The 17,253-nt window shown below is 44.2% G+C and overlaps 1 protein-coding gene across 2 annotated transcripts in view; it reads left to right on the forward strand.

The window, feature by feature from the left end:
* PHF21B (PHD finger protein 21B) overlaps nucleotides 1-17,253 on the forward strand; it is a 145,397-nt gene that overhangs the window by 12,192 nt on the left and 115,952 nt on the right. The gene's annotated exons all lie outside the window — the stretch shown is intronic.

Below are 17,253 nucleotides of genomic sequence, written 5' to 3' on the forward strand. Positions count from 1 at the left end.
AACTGAGGATTGTGAAAAGCCTGTGATTTTTGTATGCCAAACCCAGTGTGGGAGTGCAGCATTCAGATGATTTTTTTTGGCAGTGGAGATTCATCCCTTCTCCCCCCCCATGTGTATGTGCAAACAGACACACACAGAGCCTGGCACGGGTGAGTACAGAGGGGAGTCACCAGCAGCTCCTGGGCACTGATGGTGAGACTTGGGTGTCAATTCATAAAACTGGTGGAACTTGGGCTGAAATCTAGGCCAGCAATGAGCTCTAATTTATGCCTGAGGTAGGTGGAGGACAGGTCGGAGACCTGTTTTAAGAATAGAGTCTGAGCTCAGTCTGGATCCTGGACCGTGAGTCTGATTTTGTTTGCATTTGTGAGTTTTTAAGTCTGAGAGCTTATGAAGCCTTCAGCACGAACTCCTATTTCTGGCACCTTTAGATAGATCATTTTTATTTATGAGGCTAAATCTGGATTTAAGCTCTGCAATTCAGGCCTCTTGGTTAAAAAGTTTTGACTGTAGTTAGTTATTTTATTTTTTTTCCTCTTGCATTTTCTTAATTAAAGTCAGTCTCCTAAAGGTGCTGAACTTTAAGCTCCTTGGATCTTTATCCTGTGTGTATTTAGGGTTTGGCTTAATGAGATTCTGTTCCAGGACTCCCAGACCATGAGGGAATGCAAACAGTGAAGGCAGTAGTAGCTCATGTTTTGCCATTCACAGTGGCAGAAGAAACTTTCCCTGGAACTCGTCTTTGAGTGTCTTTGCCAGCTCTGTTACAAATACAGAGCAAGCAAGCTGGGATTTTCCTGGCTTGGGCTGCCTGAGGTGGGCCATTCATCCACTGGTATGAATTTGCTCCCCTATGTTATAGAAAAATAACATATAGTTATGAGTGAGATGATCTTTAAGGTTCCTTCCAACCCAAGCCAGTCTATGATTTTCTTGAGTTTCTGGGGTTTTTTTGCAGCTCAGTCCCTGGTTGCTCTTTGAAATTGCCACCTATTAAACTGAGTGCTGTCAAATGATGGATTTGTGAGATGATCCAATGCCCAGAAAGCTGGACTGAAATCCCACTAATGTATTTCCCAGGGATCTTTCTCCTGTATGGCCCCTATTAGTTCTACCAGTGTTAGCTGGGCACAGGGGCGAGCAAAAGCTCTGGCCATAATTACAATTTCTGATAGTTTCGACTGCAGTTAGCATCAGCCACTGTTTTGCTGATGGTTTTTCTCTTAAGGCTGTGGCTAATCCTTCAGGTTTTGGTGTCTCTCGCAGTTATTTCTTTAAAAAGGTAGCTTTAGACTATTAATCCAGAACAAAGTCTGAATAACAACTAGGTGAAAATTGCTACATATTTACACAACAATTCACTGTTTTTTGAAAAAGGTCCTGGGCTGTTCCAACCTACTGTGTAAACACCTGAAGTTTTCCAAGTGCTCAGTTCTCACCAAACTAGACAAGTATGTGACCTGAGGTTCATTGAAATGCAGGTTCATTGAATTTCTTGACCCACCTGAACTCAGTGCTCCTATGGGCTGTTATTGTCCACTGAAGGAATTTTGCCTTTCCAGGTTGAGGATCCATTAGGTAGGTGCAATTCCTCCCAAGTCATTACACTGTTTTTAGCTTAGGAAGGCTTAAACTTGGCATTAATGGATACTGGACTTCTGTGGGAATTTGGTTTGCTATGCTGGATGTGCAATGACAGCCTGAAATAAAAATGATTTGGCTGCTTTACAAGCCTATCCAATCTCGTTCTGAGAGAACTCTCTGCTGCCTAAGAGCATCCCGAATTTTTTTTAGTGGAAGTGGCTTAGAAGAAGAAGTAGACACAGGGATTTATGTTTTAAGGGCCAGATTCTGCCAAACTCAAGGGTGTTGGCATAAGCAACCTTCATATTTCAAGGAGGAAAATTCCCCTCCACCTGGTACAAGAGGTTTACAGAGTGTACAGAGATCAAAACACTCGAAGAGCACAAGAAAAGGAATTAGAGATGATATCTAGAACAAAGGGGTTAAGTTGAAACTTATGGGTTCCCTGTGAACACAGCAGGAAGGTCCCAGTACTGTGATGGGAAATCAAGAGGGAGAGGTAGAAGTTTGAAATGGGAAGATGATTTTCTTTCCAACAGAGTGGAGGCTGAGGAGCTTCTGAGGAGGAGCTGCTGGCAGGCAGGTTGTGACTGAGTGCACACCCATAGCTGGCACAGGTCTGAGCTTCTGCCTCTTCCCACATTTCCTTATTTCCCAGAAGAAATAGAAGCGCACACTTTAAGATTAATTAGCTAATGATGATAGGCAGGAAGAGTGATGCTAGAAGGGGAGTTAAGATGAGGGTTGATACTCCTGTGCACACCTTCCAGTTTTTCCTTATTTGCATGAAGTTGATCCAGTCTTTCATGGGACCAGCTTTTGCTGAGTGTGCACCCAGGAAACGTGCAGGGAGCTGTGTTTTAATGGGACTCAAATCAGTAATGTGACTCCACTGTCAAAATGCTGTGCATCTTTATTTCTCAAGGATAATGGACTCCATCTTTTTTCTAATTACCAGCTATAACTGCAGGTGTGATTCATTTTGCTCTACTGGAATGTCATTACTAGCCTTTCTCTATCCAGTTGTCCATGTTATAATGTTTGAATAAGCCCCTATTTAGAGTTACACTGTCCTGGCTCAGAGTAGTGGAGGCCATCCTGAGCATTCAGGCAAACTCTGCTCTCATCCCAGGGTTTGAATGTCTGCACTGCATGGAACATGTCATGTGTGCTCCAGAAATGTGTTCTGCATGATGGCAACGAAGGACCAGCCTCTATTATCTTTCCCCACACTATTTTGAGGGCTAGAAGTGTTTTAAAGCCCCTAAGATCTGGGCCATTTCGGGTCTAATGGAATTCTGGAATCCTACTTCAAGCTTTTGGTTTTTTTTTTTGTTCCAGATGTAAGACCTGTGGCTGGGAACTCTGTCCCTCAAGGTGAAAGTCTCTTCCATGGCACAGCAGTAGTTTGGGTTGCAGTCTGTACTCAATTTATCTGTGTTAAGAGAAGTTCATGTCCATTGATTTTGTTACCTTGCTTAGATAGAACATTAGAGGGACACTTTGTAACTCCTTGTCTTTCTTAAGAAAATGCCACCAGTTCACTTTTTCAGTAGGAATTATTGCCTCTCTTCTCAGATTCCTAATGTTTGTAGCATTATCCAGCACAGGAGACCCAGAAAAATCAATGTGATTCACAAACACAGCTGAAACTTACTTGACTTACTTTACTCTGAACGTTTTGCTCGCTGTAGACAAGCAAACAAACATAATTGGAAGAAAGCACAGTAGTGCCAGTCTTTAGTGTTAAATAATACTGGCTGTTGCAAAGCAAGGGAATGAATGAGGAGTCCCCCAACATTCCTTTTAGAAAGCCAGTAGCATTCTTTCATCCAGAGCTTTACCACTGCAGACCTTCAGTGCCACAAGGAGCTGTGTAAGCAGCCCATGGGGCACCCAAATGCCAGTGGTGCTTCCTCTGGCCAGGCTGGGCTGGGCTGTGACCTGATGGTACCAGGGCTGTGCTGTGGGCAGCAGGGCAGGGAGGGGATTCTGCCCCTCAGGTGAGACCCCCCTGCAGAGCTGCTCCAGCCCTGGGGAACAGCACAGCAAGGACATGGAGCTGCTGGAGCCAGTCCAGGGGAGGCCCCAAGATGAGCAGAAGGATGGAGCAGCTCTGCTGGGAGCAAAGGCTGGGAGAGGTGGGATTGTTCAACCTGGACAAGTGAACCTGATTGCCAGGACCTGAAGGGAACAGCAAGAAAAATGGAGAGAGTATTTCCAAGGGGCTGGAGTGACAGGACAAGGGGGAGTGGCTTCAAACTGGTGGAGAGAAGTCTTAGGTTTAATATTAGGAAGCAATTCTTCCCTGTGAGGGTGGGGAGGCCCTGGCACAGGTTGCCCAGAGAAGCTGTGGCTGCCCCATCCCTGGAAGTGCCCAAGGCCAGGTTGGATGGGGCTTGGAGCAACCTGGGCTGGTGGAAGGTGTCCCTGCCCATGGCAGGGGTGGAATGAGATGGGCTTTAATGTCCCTTCTCACCCAAACCATTTTATGGTTCCTGTGGCTCCATAACCCTGTCCATGCTGAGGGATCAGTTGTAGGGAGGTGCTTGGGGTGTAACAAACATTTCTTTAATACTCCTGAGGTACAAGGTGTGTACATTGTGCAGGGTCCTCTTACTGCAACTACAATAGGAATGAGGGCTGGGTCTCGTGTTGGCCTCAAAGTGACAAGAAGAATGAGGTTCTGGAACAACTTTCCAGTCGAGGAAGTGGAAGGAAACAACCAGTCTTTTAATATCCAGGGGAAGCTGTGACACACAAAGGTGTTGAGGAGCCTTGGGTGGCTGCAGGGGAAGGAAACACAGAGCAGCCACTTGTTTGTGAGCTACAGTGTTTGCAACTATTTCTGCAGGATGCAGAAAAAAATGTTAAGGGATGAAATGGTGGCTCAACATGTTAGCCAGTCTCTATTTATATCATGTGGGGAGGCAGTTCCAGCTGTCATAAACTTCCTGATAGATGATTCTTTCGTATTAAGAAACTGATTCCAAAATTATTTTCTGTTCCAGTTCTTACAGCATCAGTCATAGGAATGGATTTTATAATACTTTGAACGCAGAGGTTTTTTTCAAAGCACAGATTGCTTGGCTTGTGGGACAGAGTTGGTATTTTCACAGTAAATCAGACTGTTTCTGGCACTTCATTTTTCATTGGGATTTTGGTACCTGGAAGAGCCATGAAACATTTTTGCAGAGTGTAGGGCTGCACTCGGATACAGGCTGGTAAAGAGAGGGCTCCCTACACGGAGACGGAGGTGACAGTTTAAGTTCTGCCACTGGTATTTCTTTTTTGCTGCCAGGAAGCACCAGAAGATGGCATGGTTTGTACAGATGCGTGCTGGAAAGTGAATGAGTGAGCCTGTGGAACTGCTATTAATAATCTTGGGTAGGGTGCTAAACACTGCCGGGAAGGAGAGCAGCAACATGCAGTATTTTAATTCTTCTTTCTGCCAGTAAGGGACAGCAGTGAAGTCCAGCCTATCCTTTTCTGAATTTAGGATCCTTTTCTGAATTTAGGTGGCACAGAAATTGGGAAGGAAAAGGGAAAAGAAAGCGAGTGTGATGTAACCTTGGTGCAACATACACAGAAAGGTCAGCCTGACATAAAAGGGTATTGATGGTGACAGGAAAAGATGACACCTTCCCTCAATAATTTTGATGAAAAACATTCTTTATCTCCTGTGTGTCTGTCAGTTCAAGACTGAGAGCCCAGACTTATCCCTCTCACTTTCCCCTTCTTCCCCCTCACTTCCCAGAAAAAGTTCTGTGTGGAACACAGGGTGATAAGACAGTGTTTTTACCATCTGGACTGAAGTGCCAGAGTCTGCTGGCTTTGGAGATTCAGGGTGTAAAGGTGTTTCATCTTAACATTCCTCACGTTAGAAAAAGTTGGAGTATATTTTAAAAGGAAATTTTTTTAAAATCAGATTTAGGAAGGAAAAGATTGTCTATACTTTACTGGACCCAAAGTTATCTTTCACAGAGGTAAAGGTGGTGAAAGTTTTTACCAGTTTAATCAAAGGGTGCTTCAGTGGAGTAGTTCCAGATTGTGGACTAATTGGTTCATATTTCTGTAGCCTTCTGAAACTGTAAAGAACAATGAAAATGTAAAGAATTACACAAATTCTTAGTTAAAAATTACTTAGTACAGGTATGAATTTAGACAGGAGAAGAACCAGTTGAAATGTCAGTCTCCCCTACCGTAATTATTTCAGCATGTGACACGCTGTGCCTGATAATCAGAGAATCACAGGGTCATTAAAGTTGGAAAAGACCTCCAAGATCATCAAGTCCAACTTTTGACCAGACACCACTGTGTCAGCTAGACCAGAGCACAGAGTGCCACTTCCAGTCATTCCTTCACCACTGCCTCCTAAAACCCAGAGAAAAACTGTGTGCTTTAGGCTGATAGTGCACAGTTGCTTTGACTTTTATTTTGTTTTTTTATCATTGGCTATCCAGGCACTGGTGTGCTGCCTTTTTAAGGGTGTGTTGAGCTTAACTCTGTGACTTGTTCTTTTATGAATTTTTGAGGCAGAGAGCTGAATATAGAGTCTGGTTCCTATGTGTGCCAGGAATAACTCTGCAGAAGCTGGCAGAGGGCTCTAGTGTGGAAAGTGCTTTTAGGTTGACCACAGCACTCACAGGGGTGCTTGAGATTTGCTCTTTGCCATCCTGTAGTCTTGCTTTTGCAAAGGGGACATCTGAATGCGCAGGGACATCTTGAGGATGGGTCATGTTCTCTGCTGGTTTAAAATGTTCTGAAATCAATACATTTGTCTTTTGGAGAAGGTGGCTCAGTAGGGGTAAAGGTGAGACTTGAACAGAACTCAGTTCACTTCTTTCACAGCCTAAAAGAACTGAAGGAAGGTTTGCATCAGACTCTTATTTTTTTTTCTTTCTTTATTTTTTTTTCCCCTGGCTTTATTTGACTGGTTAGTAGCTAGAAGTAAACATTGTGTTGGATCATTCTGGAATTTTATATCTGTGCAGTATCATGTGAATCACTTTGCAGACAGGATGCTTCCAAGTATAAAGAGCCTATAGATGATGCAACAAAATGTAATTTTCGAGCTGAAACTACACTAACCACAGTGGGGGGTGGGAAATGCTGTGCATGTACAGAGCTAACATTACAGGATTACAGTCAGGAGTTGTAAGGAGAACAGGGAGTCAGGGTTTAAATGCAGTTCTACACCTGTAGTTGCCTTGGCTCTGCAGCTGCTGTATTCCTTATGGCATAAGGGGCAGCTCAGAGCAGCTCTGCTCTGGGAAGTGCCAGGCTGTGACTCTTCTGCCTCAGCACATCTGCATTTTGCCTTGGATTTGCAGAAACTCTCCACAGTGGCCCCTGGTCTCTCTTGCTGAAGTCAGTGGGAGTTGTCCTGTTGACTTCAGCCCAAGCAGACAAAATGCTTCTGCAGTTGGAACCTGTCTGTAACTGCAGTCCTGTGTGTGTGTAGTCCCAGAAGGGACTGATCCCAGCAGCACCTCTGCTCCCTGTGCCCAGTCCTTGCTCAGTGGAGTCCCTGTCTCCAGGGTCAGCCTCAGTCCTGCAGCCCCCGGGTTTTCTGGCTGGGAAGGAACAACAGACAGTGGGATGGGTGCTCATTAAACTTCACTGCACTCGTAGAGACTGCCCAAGGAACTTGTTCAAAAGTGACTTTTTTCCCAATTACCTTCAACATGTTCTTCTTTCCTCTTCAGATTTAGTCTGTGTTGTCACTAGTGGAGGCAGGGCCAGATCCAAAGCCATTTTAAAGTCACTGGAAAGGTCCCTGCTGTACAGCCTGGATTTGGTTCCACTTTGACACCAGTTAGACCAGTTCTCACTGCCTTCAGTGGGCTGCAGATCAGTCTTGCTGCCCCTGACAGCTGAGACAATATGGGTTTAAATGTATTTACATCCATTCTGGGAGAGCCTCAAACATATGAAAGGGTTTGACTCAGATTAAGAAAACCCCCAATGCTAAAGCCAAAGGTCAAGCAGTGACCTGGAAACGTTCAGCTGAGGGTGGAACACTGGTGCTGCAAAGCAAAGGGAAGCAAAGAGAGATTTTGTCTGGTTGGGAACCTGGAGTCAGAATTAATTCTGCAAACAGATGTTTCCAAGGCCAAGTTATGCATGTGTGGAAATTGAATTATAATAGGTGTTGTTTTGCTTTTTAACAGCCAATGCAGGAAGCTTTTCTGCATTTTTGACCTTCAAAACACTTTAGGAACAAGGCTCAGTTAAGTCAGGCTACCAAAATGGTGTGAGTCTGAACTTGCTGCAAATGCAGAGCTGGTGTTATTTAGGCCTAGGGGTCCTATGGCATTTTTACTTTCTTAATTACATTGTTCTGTGAGCACAAACACTGTGGACACTGGGGGTTTGATGGGTTTGTGTTTTATCTTGTTGCTTAAGGAACAGGCACACTCTGATTCAAGGTTTTGCAGAGACAGGGGCATACAAAGGTGCTCTCAAATATTAATTGTGTAGAGCCTGTGGAGGGGTGGTCTGTGGTTCCTGACCCTCAGTTAGGCCAAACAGTGAACCTCCCATTTTTGTGAAGCTTGCTGATAACTTAATATCCTCAGGGTATCAACCCTTCTGTCCAGTTCTGCTGGAACTGCACAGAGGGTTCAAAGTAACACACAAAGGTATTGTAACTTTGCAAATATCACTTCCTTAGCAAACAGGATTTTAAATGGTTTTATTAAAACCTTTTTGTTTTTTAAATAGAATTTGTTTTTTTTAAGCCCAGTCTTATCTAGGAGCTTCATCTGCCATCCAAAGGGAGTGGTGGACTCTGAGCTGAAAAGGTGCCCTTGCTCTAAGTATCCTGGTGTTCTTTCCTACTTAACACAAAGCCTTTTCAGCACTGGTGAACAACATTTCTCCTTTCCCCTTTATTTCAGCAGGCAGAGGTGGCATTTAGCTGTCCCCAGGCCTTGTCCAGGACACCTGCTCCAGGAGTCGCTGGCCACGTCCTCTGCTCCCTCTAACAGGAGGAGAGTTTGGCTGTTGTTCTGTCTCTGCTGTTGCCACCAGATTGTGCAGCTAAAACTGTATTTTGCATTTGGAACTGGAATTAGCGCAGGGTGGTAAAGTTTTGAAATGGAACAGGTTTTTGCTTCCCCCCCTGGGGTCTGGGTAAGAGGTGTTGGAAGCCCCTTGTATTGCCTGGGCCAAGCACCCCCCTTTCCTCCCCTGCACAGCTCCAGGCCACTCTTAGGACCTCATGAACGAAGCAAATGTTTTCTGGAACCTGCAGGACTTTGGTTTGGTGTTATTATTTAGGTGCAAAGTGATTCACCAGCCAAAGCTGAGGCAGAGATATAACAAGCTGCAGATACAGGTCTAACCACTCTGTTCTTGACTTTACTATCTGTGTCCTCCATCTAGCAATGGACTAACTCTGAGGAAGGGCAGTAGAGCAATTGACCACTTGGTAGCTACCTAAAAGCTTAATTTAATTGTGACACTGACAAAGAAAGGGAGGAACAAGGAGGTGCAGAAAGGGCCCAGTATTGATGTGACTTGGAAGGAATATTGTAGTGGCTGCTTGTTGGCTCAGGCCTGTGGAGATGTAAGATCTGCTCCTTGTCTTGGTGGTTTCTTCCTCTGTGTAATTCAGCTGGTCCCCTGAGGCACCCGAGCCTCCTTTCCCATCTTTAAAATGGAAGCAGCAAATTGCTCTACTTTCAAATAATACCGTGGTGTAATTTCAGAATAAATACCCTCAATATTGTTGGAGTGCCAGAATTCTGAGGAGTCCAATTTCAGTGTATATACATTTATACATATAAAGGATATAACTGTAATTTTGCCATGGTCACATAAATATCTGAATTCAAAGATAACTAAACACTTAAATTCAAAGATGTACAGCCAGAAATCCCAGATAAACTGAGGACCTCCTCTCTTTAAAGCACAAAACCAAGCTGTTCTTCCCTCCAGAAGGTACAACCACGCTGCTGTTCAGTGGGCTTGGAAGAAGATTTGAGGAGGGATCTGCAAACCTGGTGGATTAATTTAGGTCAGGTGTGAAGGGCTCTTTGTACACTCCTGCCCTGGGCCAGGGCTGAGTGAAGCCAGGAGAAACGTTCTCACTGTGTCACAGGCTCATTTGTTCTAGAAGTCCCAAAGGAGCCCTGTTTTCATGAGAACGATGATTTTCACTGTCACTGACATCAGTGGTAAGACTTCACTTTAATTCAGCAGTGGCCCAGCTATAGAAGGGCTGGTGGGCTTGGGTGCTGTTTCAGGTGAGGCTGTGGCCACCCTTCACCTTGCCCTGGTGTGATGCTCCTGCAGGGATGGCTCACCCAAAGCTCACCTCACTAAAAAAAAGTGGTTTGTTTCCCCTAGGCTATGGATTGGCTGTCCCTGTGCAGGATGAGGGTTGTCATTCATCCCAAACTATTCCTTGGGAAAGCAGGCCTAGGCTGTGTTATTTTGCAGCACATGGCCCACAGCTCAGCAATGTCCCACGTAGTGCAGTGGCAGCTTTGTTACAACCAGCACACACCTGACATGCTGCTGTTTCTCTGATAGGTTTGCAGTGTGCCACAGAATGGATTAAACCCACAGACCTGTCACAGAAAATCTTTCCATTTGGTTGCTTTCTTTCACACAGTGTTCTGTGGCAGTTAACTATTTATAACTGTGTTAGTAACTAATATTAAATGATGCTTCAATTTTTACATGAATAATCACAAAGAAAATTCAAATGAGGAGTATTATCCGTATTCTGTCTCCCAGAAATAGAGATTTTTATGTATACATTGGTGCAATCAGCATGGTAATTTACAGTTGCATAGACCTTCAGCAAGTCATGCAAAATCCATGGGGTGTCTATTGATGCTGGAGTTTGAGCTGGGAATCTGATAGAGCTGACAGATGTGTGCTGTGCAAGCTCTTGTTCCTTCCCACGCAGTTTCTTTGTACTCACTCATCTGTGAACTCTCATCCACAGTGCTGGTTCCTCCTCAGAGCCAGAATAGCTCCAGTTCCTTCTCACATCTTGGGCTAATCTCATTCCTGATGGAGTGTGTGCTTCTCCACCAGAGAAAGTTTGATTGTTTTTTTTTTAGGTTTTTTTTTCCATGATTTACGTTTTTGAAAGGGTTCCTTGCTAAACTTCTTGAATCCTGCACAGCTGTGCATAGTTAGGTGGTGTTACGATACAATCTGCATAAAACCCATGCATTGTCTGGAAGTTATGTGATTTGCTGAAGTGTGGTACTGATGTTGTGACTTGTTTCATAGACTTTATTTGATTTTGGTGGGCTGGAAGCAAGGGCTTTGTGTCCACATGGAGGTCCAGGTGAAGTTTTATCTTTCCCTGTGTTGTTCTGGGGTGAAACTCTGAAACAGGCAAAAAAAAAAATTGAGGTGTGCCAGCACCTCTCTGAGCTTCAGGTCCTTTCTAAGCATGTCCTGACAGCACAAGAAATTGATTTTTCTGCTTCCTAGCTGGAACCAGCGGGTAAATACAGCTGGTGGGTTGGGCTGTACACTCAGCTAATGTGAGCATTCAGAGAGCCTTTCAGGTGCAGACACCCTGCACCCCTTCCAATGGATGCAGAGTCTGGCACTCCAAAGTGCAGGGGAGACATGGGCACATCTGTCTGCTGCCCTCAGAGCTTTCACATCCCAAAACAACTGTTTTAAAGGAGTTTAGGGGAGATTGAGACACAGCTACAGGCTGTGATTTTTAGGCATACTGAAATATTCTTAAGCAGGCCAGATTTTTTTTTTAATTATTATATTTAGCTAATTTCTATCGTCTTGTCAGAATTTTAAATCTCCCTGATTACTGTTTGCTTCAGTAGCCTCCAGGTGCTTCTCTTCCTGTATGTGGAAAACCTGGCAGTTAGGAATGTTTACTGCTAATGAGTTGCCTTTTGTGAAAGCGCATTGATTTCTAGATCAACATCACAATTTTAAATGGCCTTTTGTAAACTCTGTTACAAGTAGCTGTTTGCAAAGTTCAAAGACTAAAAATTAATTAAAATCTGAGGCACTCTTCACTATGAAATATTTAACTGCTTTCTTTCTTCTTTGTTAGGAATGTCAAATGTTTGTGCTAAGCTGGCAGCTAACGGTAGCTGCAAATTAATTTGGTTATTGCTTTTTAAAGCACTGCTAAATATTCAAATCTAGTCCCACTGTTACAATGACTGTGGTCTTTTCTGCTTTAGCATTGGTAGAAATGTGGCTGAGGGTTTGGAGCAGGAGTGAGGTGGCTGCACATTTACTGATGGCAGGGTTTGAGGACATCTTTCTGTTGTGACACGAGACAAAATGCCACTGTTGCTTTTCCCGGGAAAGCTTTTGGCTGCATACATGGAAGGGGTTGGATTTAGGGTGGGAGAAAGTCCTCAAAGACATGGAAGGGTCTGAGAGTCTGATCTTTCAGGGACCTTAAAGTTTTCCAAGAGCTACATTGGTTTTTTGGGGAATAAGCTCCAGCCCTAAATCAGTGTTAAATGTGTGTCTGTGGCAAATTTTCCTCGGCATTGTGTGGGAATTCTGGGTGGAATAGTCAAGTTCAGTTCAGTTCAACAGCATGAAGTCCTCTGGAACTGCCTTTTTACCTGCCAGAAGCTCCTTTCCAGAATGTGCAAATCTCTGGCACACCTTAAAATCCCCGGTAGGATGGTCGCTTATTAAAAATGTATGGAACGGTGCAATTTTGAAAGGAAGAAGTTCCAATATTTTTTGCTTCTGTGTGAAGGAAAATCATATATTTGCAAATGTAATTTCATTTCTGGAAACCACATTTTAATTATTTTTTATTAAAAGAGCCTCCAGAAGCCTGTTAGGGGTCTCACTGTGGTAGCCCGGGCACAGAAATGCAGTGGAGAGCATTTTGTGTCTGAAGAGCTTTCAGTTTAAACAAAGACATGTTATAATCCCACTTCTGCAGAGTGGCAGCTGAGGCTCAGAGGTGTTTAGCAAGGTTGTGCTGGGAAGTTTGCAGAGGAGCTGGGAACTGAATCCATGACTTCCGTGTCTAGTTTCTCACTGCACCCACAACACTGCCTTGTCTTTCAATTAATGCTTTGAAATCAGGTGTTTCTGGATGTGTGGACATCCTGTGAAGGTGCTGCTCACCTGCTCTGGCTCCTGAACAAAAACATTCAGTGCCAAATACTCTTCCTGATGGCATTTTCTACTCCTTTTGTCACAGTGTGAAACAAATACAAAAAAGCCACTGGCCTCTCCAGACAGCCATAACAACAAAAAAATGAGAACAAAGCTTCATTTTTTATCCTTGCTGAAATGTTTATTTGAAAGCAGCACAGCAAGGTGGAATAGTTTGATTTGATTAGCAAGTCTAAATGTATTAGCAGCAAGACAGAAACTATATTACAATTAGTGATAATTAGTTGCACTGATTACTTCAGACTGCAATACAGTTTGACAGATGTTTTTCGGTGGTGTGGTGTTGAAATAGGAGGGTGCCTTACCCTTCTAGTGGTTCCTGGCTTTCCTTCTCGTGGTGTCTTCACCTTGTCATTGTTTCCTGATGAAATCTCCACTGTGGCTGCTGCAGTTTTTGGCCTCCCTTTCTCCACGGGAATGGTCCCAGCCCAGCCCATATCTCTGCTCCTGCCTGTCAGCCCTGTCCTTAAAGTCTGATCCAAACCCCACTGAATAGCACAAGAGCTGCACCTTTGGCTGCAGAAGACTTTGGATGAGGTGCCCTCCCTGAGGGAGGAATGTGCCTTCCTGCCTGGTCAGCCCTTGGTGGTGTCAGGATTCGTAGCAAAAGAGGCTCCTTGGGGTCAGATTAGGGAGAGTAGAACCCTCTGTGGGACAATATCCCAAGGGAGGAAATCCCTCTTCACCTGATTCCCTCCTGCCTACCTGTGGCAGGGAAACCTGGAAAGCCACTTGCTGTTGTTGGACTGAGGGAGCAAAGAGGAGATTGGGTGTTCTGGAGCTGTTCCTGTGCCTACAAACCACCTCAGCTGCACTGCCCTGTTAGCCACGAGGCCCTGAAACATTCCTTGGAGTTCCAGGCGCCACTCCAAGGAGAATCCCTTCTCAGATGGGGTGTCCTTTTTATAGCCAGTTGCTCTGTCAGACACTGACTGTGAGTCCTGTGACACAAACATATTCTCTAATTTCCAGGAACTGTGTGGAGCTAACCTGGCTGGCTCAACCTCGTGGTCATAAGCACATTAGGCTCTGACAATCATCCCGTTCCTTAGGAGTAAACTGATACAATTTCGGATGTCTTGCTTTTGGTGCATGAGCAATAATCCCATTATCAGTCATCCAGAATAAGGTGCATTATGGTGTGTATTAATACAGACCTATGCACTGTCTGTGAGCTGTTTGGGGACAGATAAGCCAGAAATATGAATTTGTACAAGCCAAATGTTTCCAGGTCTCTCCTCAGCATACACCTCATGTTACTGAGCACGTGTTTTGCTTGTTGTTTCAAAACAGTGGTTTACAGACTCTACAAAGTGCTTCTATCAGCTGGCAGACATGCTAGGTCACAGAAAAAGGGATCATTTAAATGTGTGACACAGTTACTTGTTAGCACAGCAGCAAAAGCCAGAGGTTAAACATCTGGGATTGCCCACGGAAAACATTTGAAGATTGCTGGACAGCCAGCTCTGTCAGAAGGGTATTGGTTGCTAATACTGCATGACTTCATGGCTGTCAGCTCTTTTAGAAATGCACATATATTTACAGCTGGTTGAAGTTACGAGGCAAATTTCAAATAGAAAAAAATAAAAAGTGTGCTCTGTCTTGCAGTTCTAGAGATGAGATGTTTGTGTCCTTTGCCAGTAAGGCTGTATTTCTGGGTGTTTCCTTCAGCAGATCACCTATCCCTAGTCACTGCTGTGATAACAGTGAACATTGGGAGGGTTTTCCTGTGTTGTGGTGTCCTGGGGATCACTCTGTGTGACCTGTACCTTGGACAGTTCTCCTGTTGTTACCGTGGGCTGTAAAATCAGGGTAACTGTATGGCAAGCAGGGAAGGACCAGCTACCCTATGCCATGAAGAACTGTTAGGAGAGATTTCTTTGGTTTGTTTTGGTTTTTCTCTGTGGGATCCTGCCCTTGTGCAAAGCTCTGAGTGCCCTGGGTTGGTGCTTGACTGTGGGGGATTTCCCAGGGGAGCTCAGCACCCTGCAGGGCGAGGCCAGAGCTCGCAGGGAACTGCAGCAAGAGCAGCTCTGTTCAGGGGGAAAACAATCCCAGAGGTGGGGGCAGGTACACAAAATGTGAGATAAATACATTTGAGGAGTGCATAAGGGACAGGGAGGGGGACTGTGCAGAAGGTGCTTCCCACAAGTCACCCTTCCCAACCTGGAGCCCTCCTTCAGGGTTACAAAGTTGTCCCACTTTTTTCTTTCCCACTTCCTTTAATAAAAAGACTTTGCTTTTACATTTCCCTCTCTTCCTTGGCTCTCCAAGCAATTAATAAGCACAAATTGATACCAAACTCCCCAAGCCCTTGCTGTAGATAAGGCTTGTCCCCCTCTCCTGTGCTCACAGGTAGGTGAGATAAAGGGTGAGACCGAAGTGATGTGACAAAGGTCACGCTGAGAGTCTGTAGCAGAGGTGAGATCTCCTTACTTGTATGCAGACCTACAGAGGCATTTTGCTGTTAATAGCCCCTTGCAATCAAAAGCTTATGGATATGTTTATGGATCTGGACCTTATTCCAAACAGCTGCACTGTCTTTGTGGGATCTACCTAGTCAGCAGAAGAGGCTGCACTGAAATAATTATGCCCATGTGGCTGTGCAGCTGTAGCAAGCAGGAACTGCACAGTATCTCTTTAAATAGTATATGAGCTCTCCTACATGTTCCCAGTGCAAACAGAATACTCTTCTTACAGGCTTATAGGGAGCTGCTTGGCATAGTGAGTGGGAAGCCAACTGGGAATGCATGGTTTCCTTGAACATTTGTATGTAAACTACAGCGTCAGGACAGCAGTCCACAGGAAACTTCCTTTACTGCAGTTGTGGCAGGTGGCATATTTATTGGTCAGCTGAAACAGGAAACTTAAGTGAAGGAAAAAAAGGGTAGGTGATGTATAAATCATGTTACGAGATGCTTCGAATATGGAAAAATTGGATTGGCAGAATTAAAGGTAACTTAAAATGAGGCATTAGAAGAGACATAAGGTAACCTTCTGGCTGTCGTGCTCTATCTGTCTTGATTTTGGCAGGGCACCTGCATAGGCCATTAAACTGATTGTCTCAGGATATATGCTTGGGATGGAGTAAACTACCTGATATTAATTTAAGAAAAGGTGATAATGGTACCACGCTGACAGTGTACATTTATAGTGATCAACGCTGGCAACGGTTTCTTTGAAAGCTATGAGGCCCAAGAGCATGAATTTTCATTAATGAAAAAGAAAAATTAGAGACATGCCTAAAAATGGAATTAGGACAGCTTTTTTACCAAGCTATTAAAAACTGTGTTTTTAAAAACCATTCCTTGGCTTCTTGCACTGATCAGAACGTTGCATGAAGGGCCTGTTGTGACCTGCTGTACTCATTGCAGACAACTGGCAGAAAGCCTGGAGGAGCCAAGTCAGCCCAGAGCCCAACTTCACAACTACATCTTTTCTTAGTTACTTGGCCAAATGACAGTCCCTCTAGCACTCAGGATGGCATCTTAACAGTCAGAGTCTGAAGTTGGGTTGGACTTTGTAGCTTGATAATGTGTATTAACATCTGTGTATACATATATGTATATATATGCATGTAATCCCAGCATGGGCACAGAGCTTTAGCATCCCTACAGATTTTTAAGTCTTTGAGTCTGACTTACAGAACATCCTTAAAATAGAGGCCTCAGCTGAGTTATTTTAAAATATGTAATTTTAAATTATAAGTGCTTTATTCTGCATCCCCAGTGATGCTTCTAAGAGTCTTTTGCCAAGAGGAAGTAAATGGATACGAGCATAACAACCCCAGATAGCTGGTGGCTGAGGCAGCTAATCAAAAGCAAAACTCTGAACCCATCTAGACACAAGCTGCTGTCGAATGTACAGCGAAGCTCACTTTAAAAAAATTTAAAAAATTTCCCTTTGCTGCTGTAGTTCAGTTGTAACAGTCAGTCACCATTTGTAGCCATAATAGGTAAAGTAATTTCACTGTTTTTTGAAGCTGGTAATGTTTCTTTAACTACAGCATTACAGGTCACACTGTCTTTTATATAGCTGGTCACCCTCAATAAATCTGCTTGGAAAAATCATGTGGCAGTTGTGGAATATATGACAAGTGTCTTATTAGATCTAATCTTTATATAAAACACACTTAGTGGTGTTCACTATATAATACTTGCCCTGTTGAATTGCAATTACTGTCACAGTTAGGAAATGCTGATTTAAAGTGCCCTTCTAGGTGGAGTGGAGCAGTGCCTGTATTTAAAAGAACCATTTTTCTTTCCCTTGTACTTTGTGGTGTTGTTTGACAGCCAGTGTCCTGTGTTAGGTCACTCTGGGTGATATCCCAGACTGGATGGCCATGGATGTGAGGTGTTACAGTCAGATGTGTTACATGTGCAGCTGTGTGAGGACATGGAGTGGAGCTTGGAGTCAATGCAGGTTTGTCTGTCCGCTTGCAAATGGAAAAACCCCTGGAAGTGCCTGACCTGGCCTCTTGGAGCAGATACCTGCTGCTGTTCGTGGATAGGG

This window comes from Manacus candei, unplaced genomic scaffold, assembly GCF_025592945.1.
Source record: "Manacus candei isolate 608988 ecotype Guabito, Panama unplaced genomic scaffold, ASM2559294v1 h1tg000153l, whole genome shotgun sequence".
Classification (NCBI taxonomy): Eukaryota; Metazoa; Chordata; class Aves; order Passeriformes; family Pipridae; genus Manacus; species Manacus candei.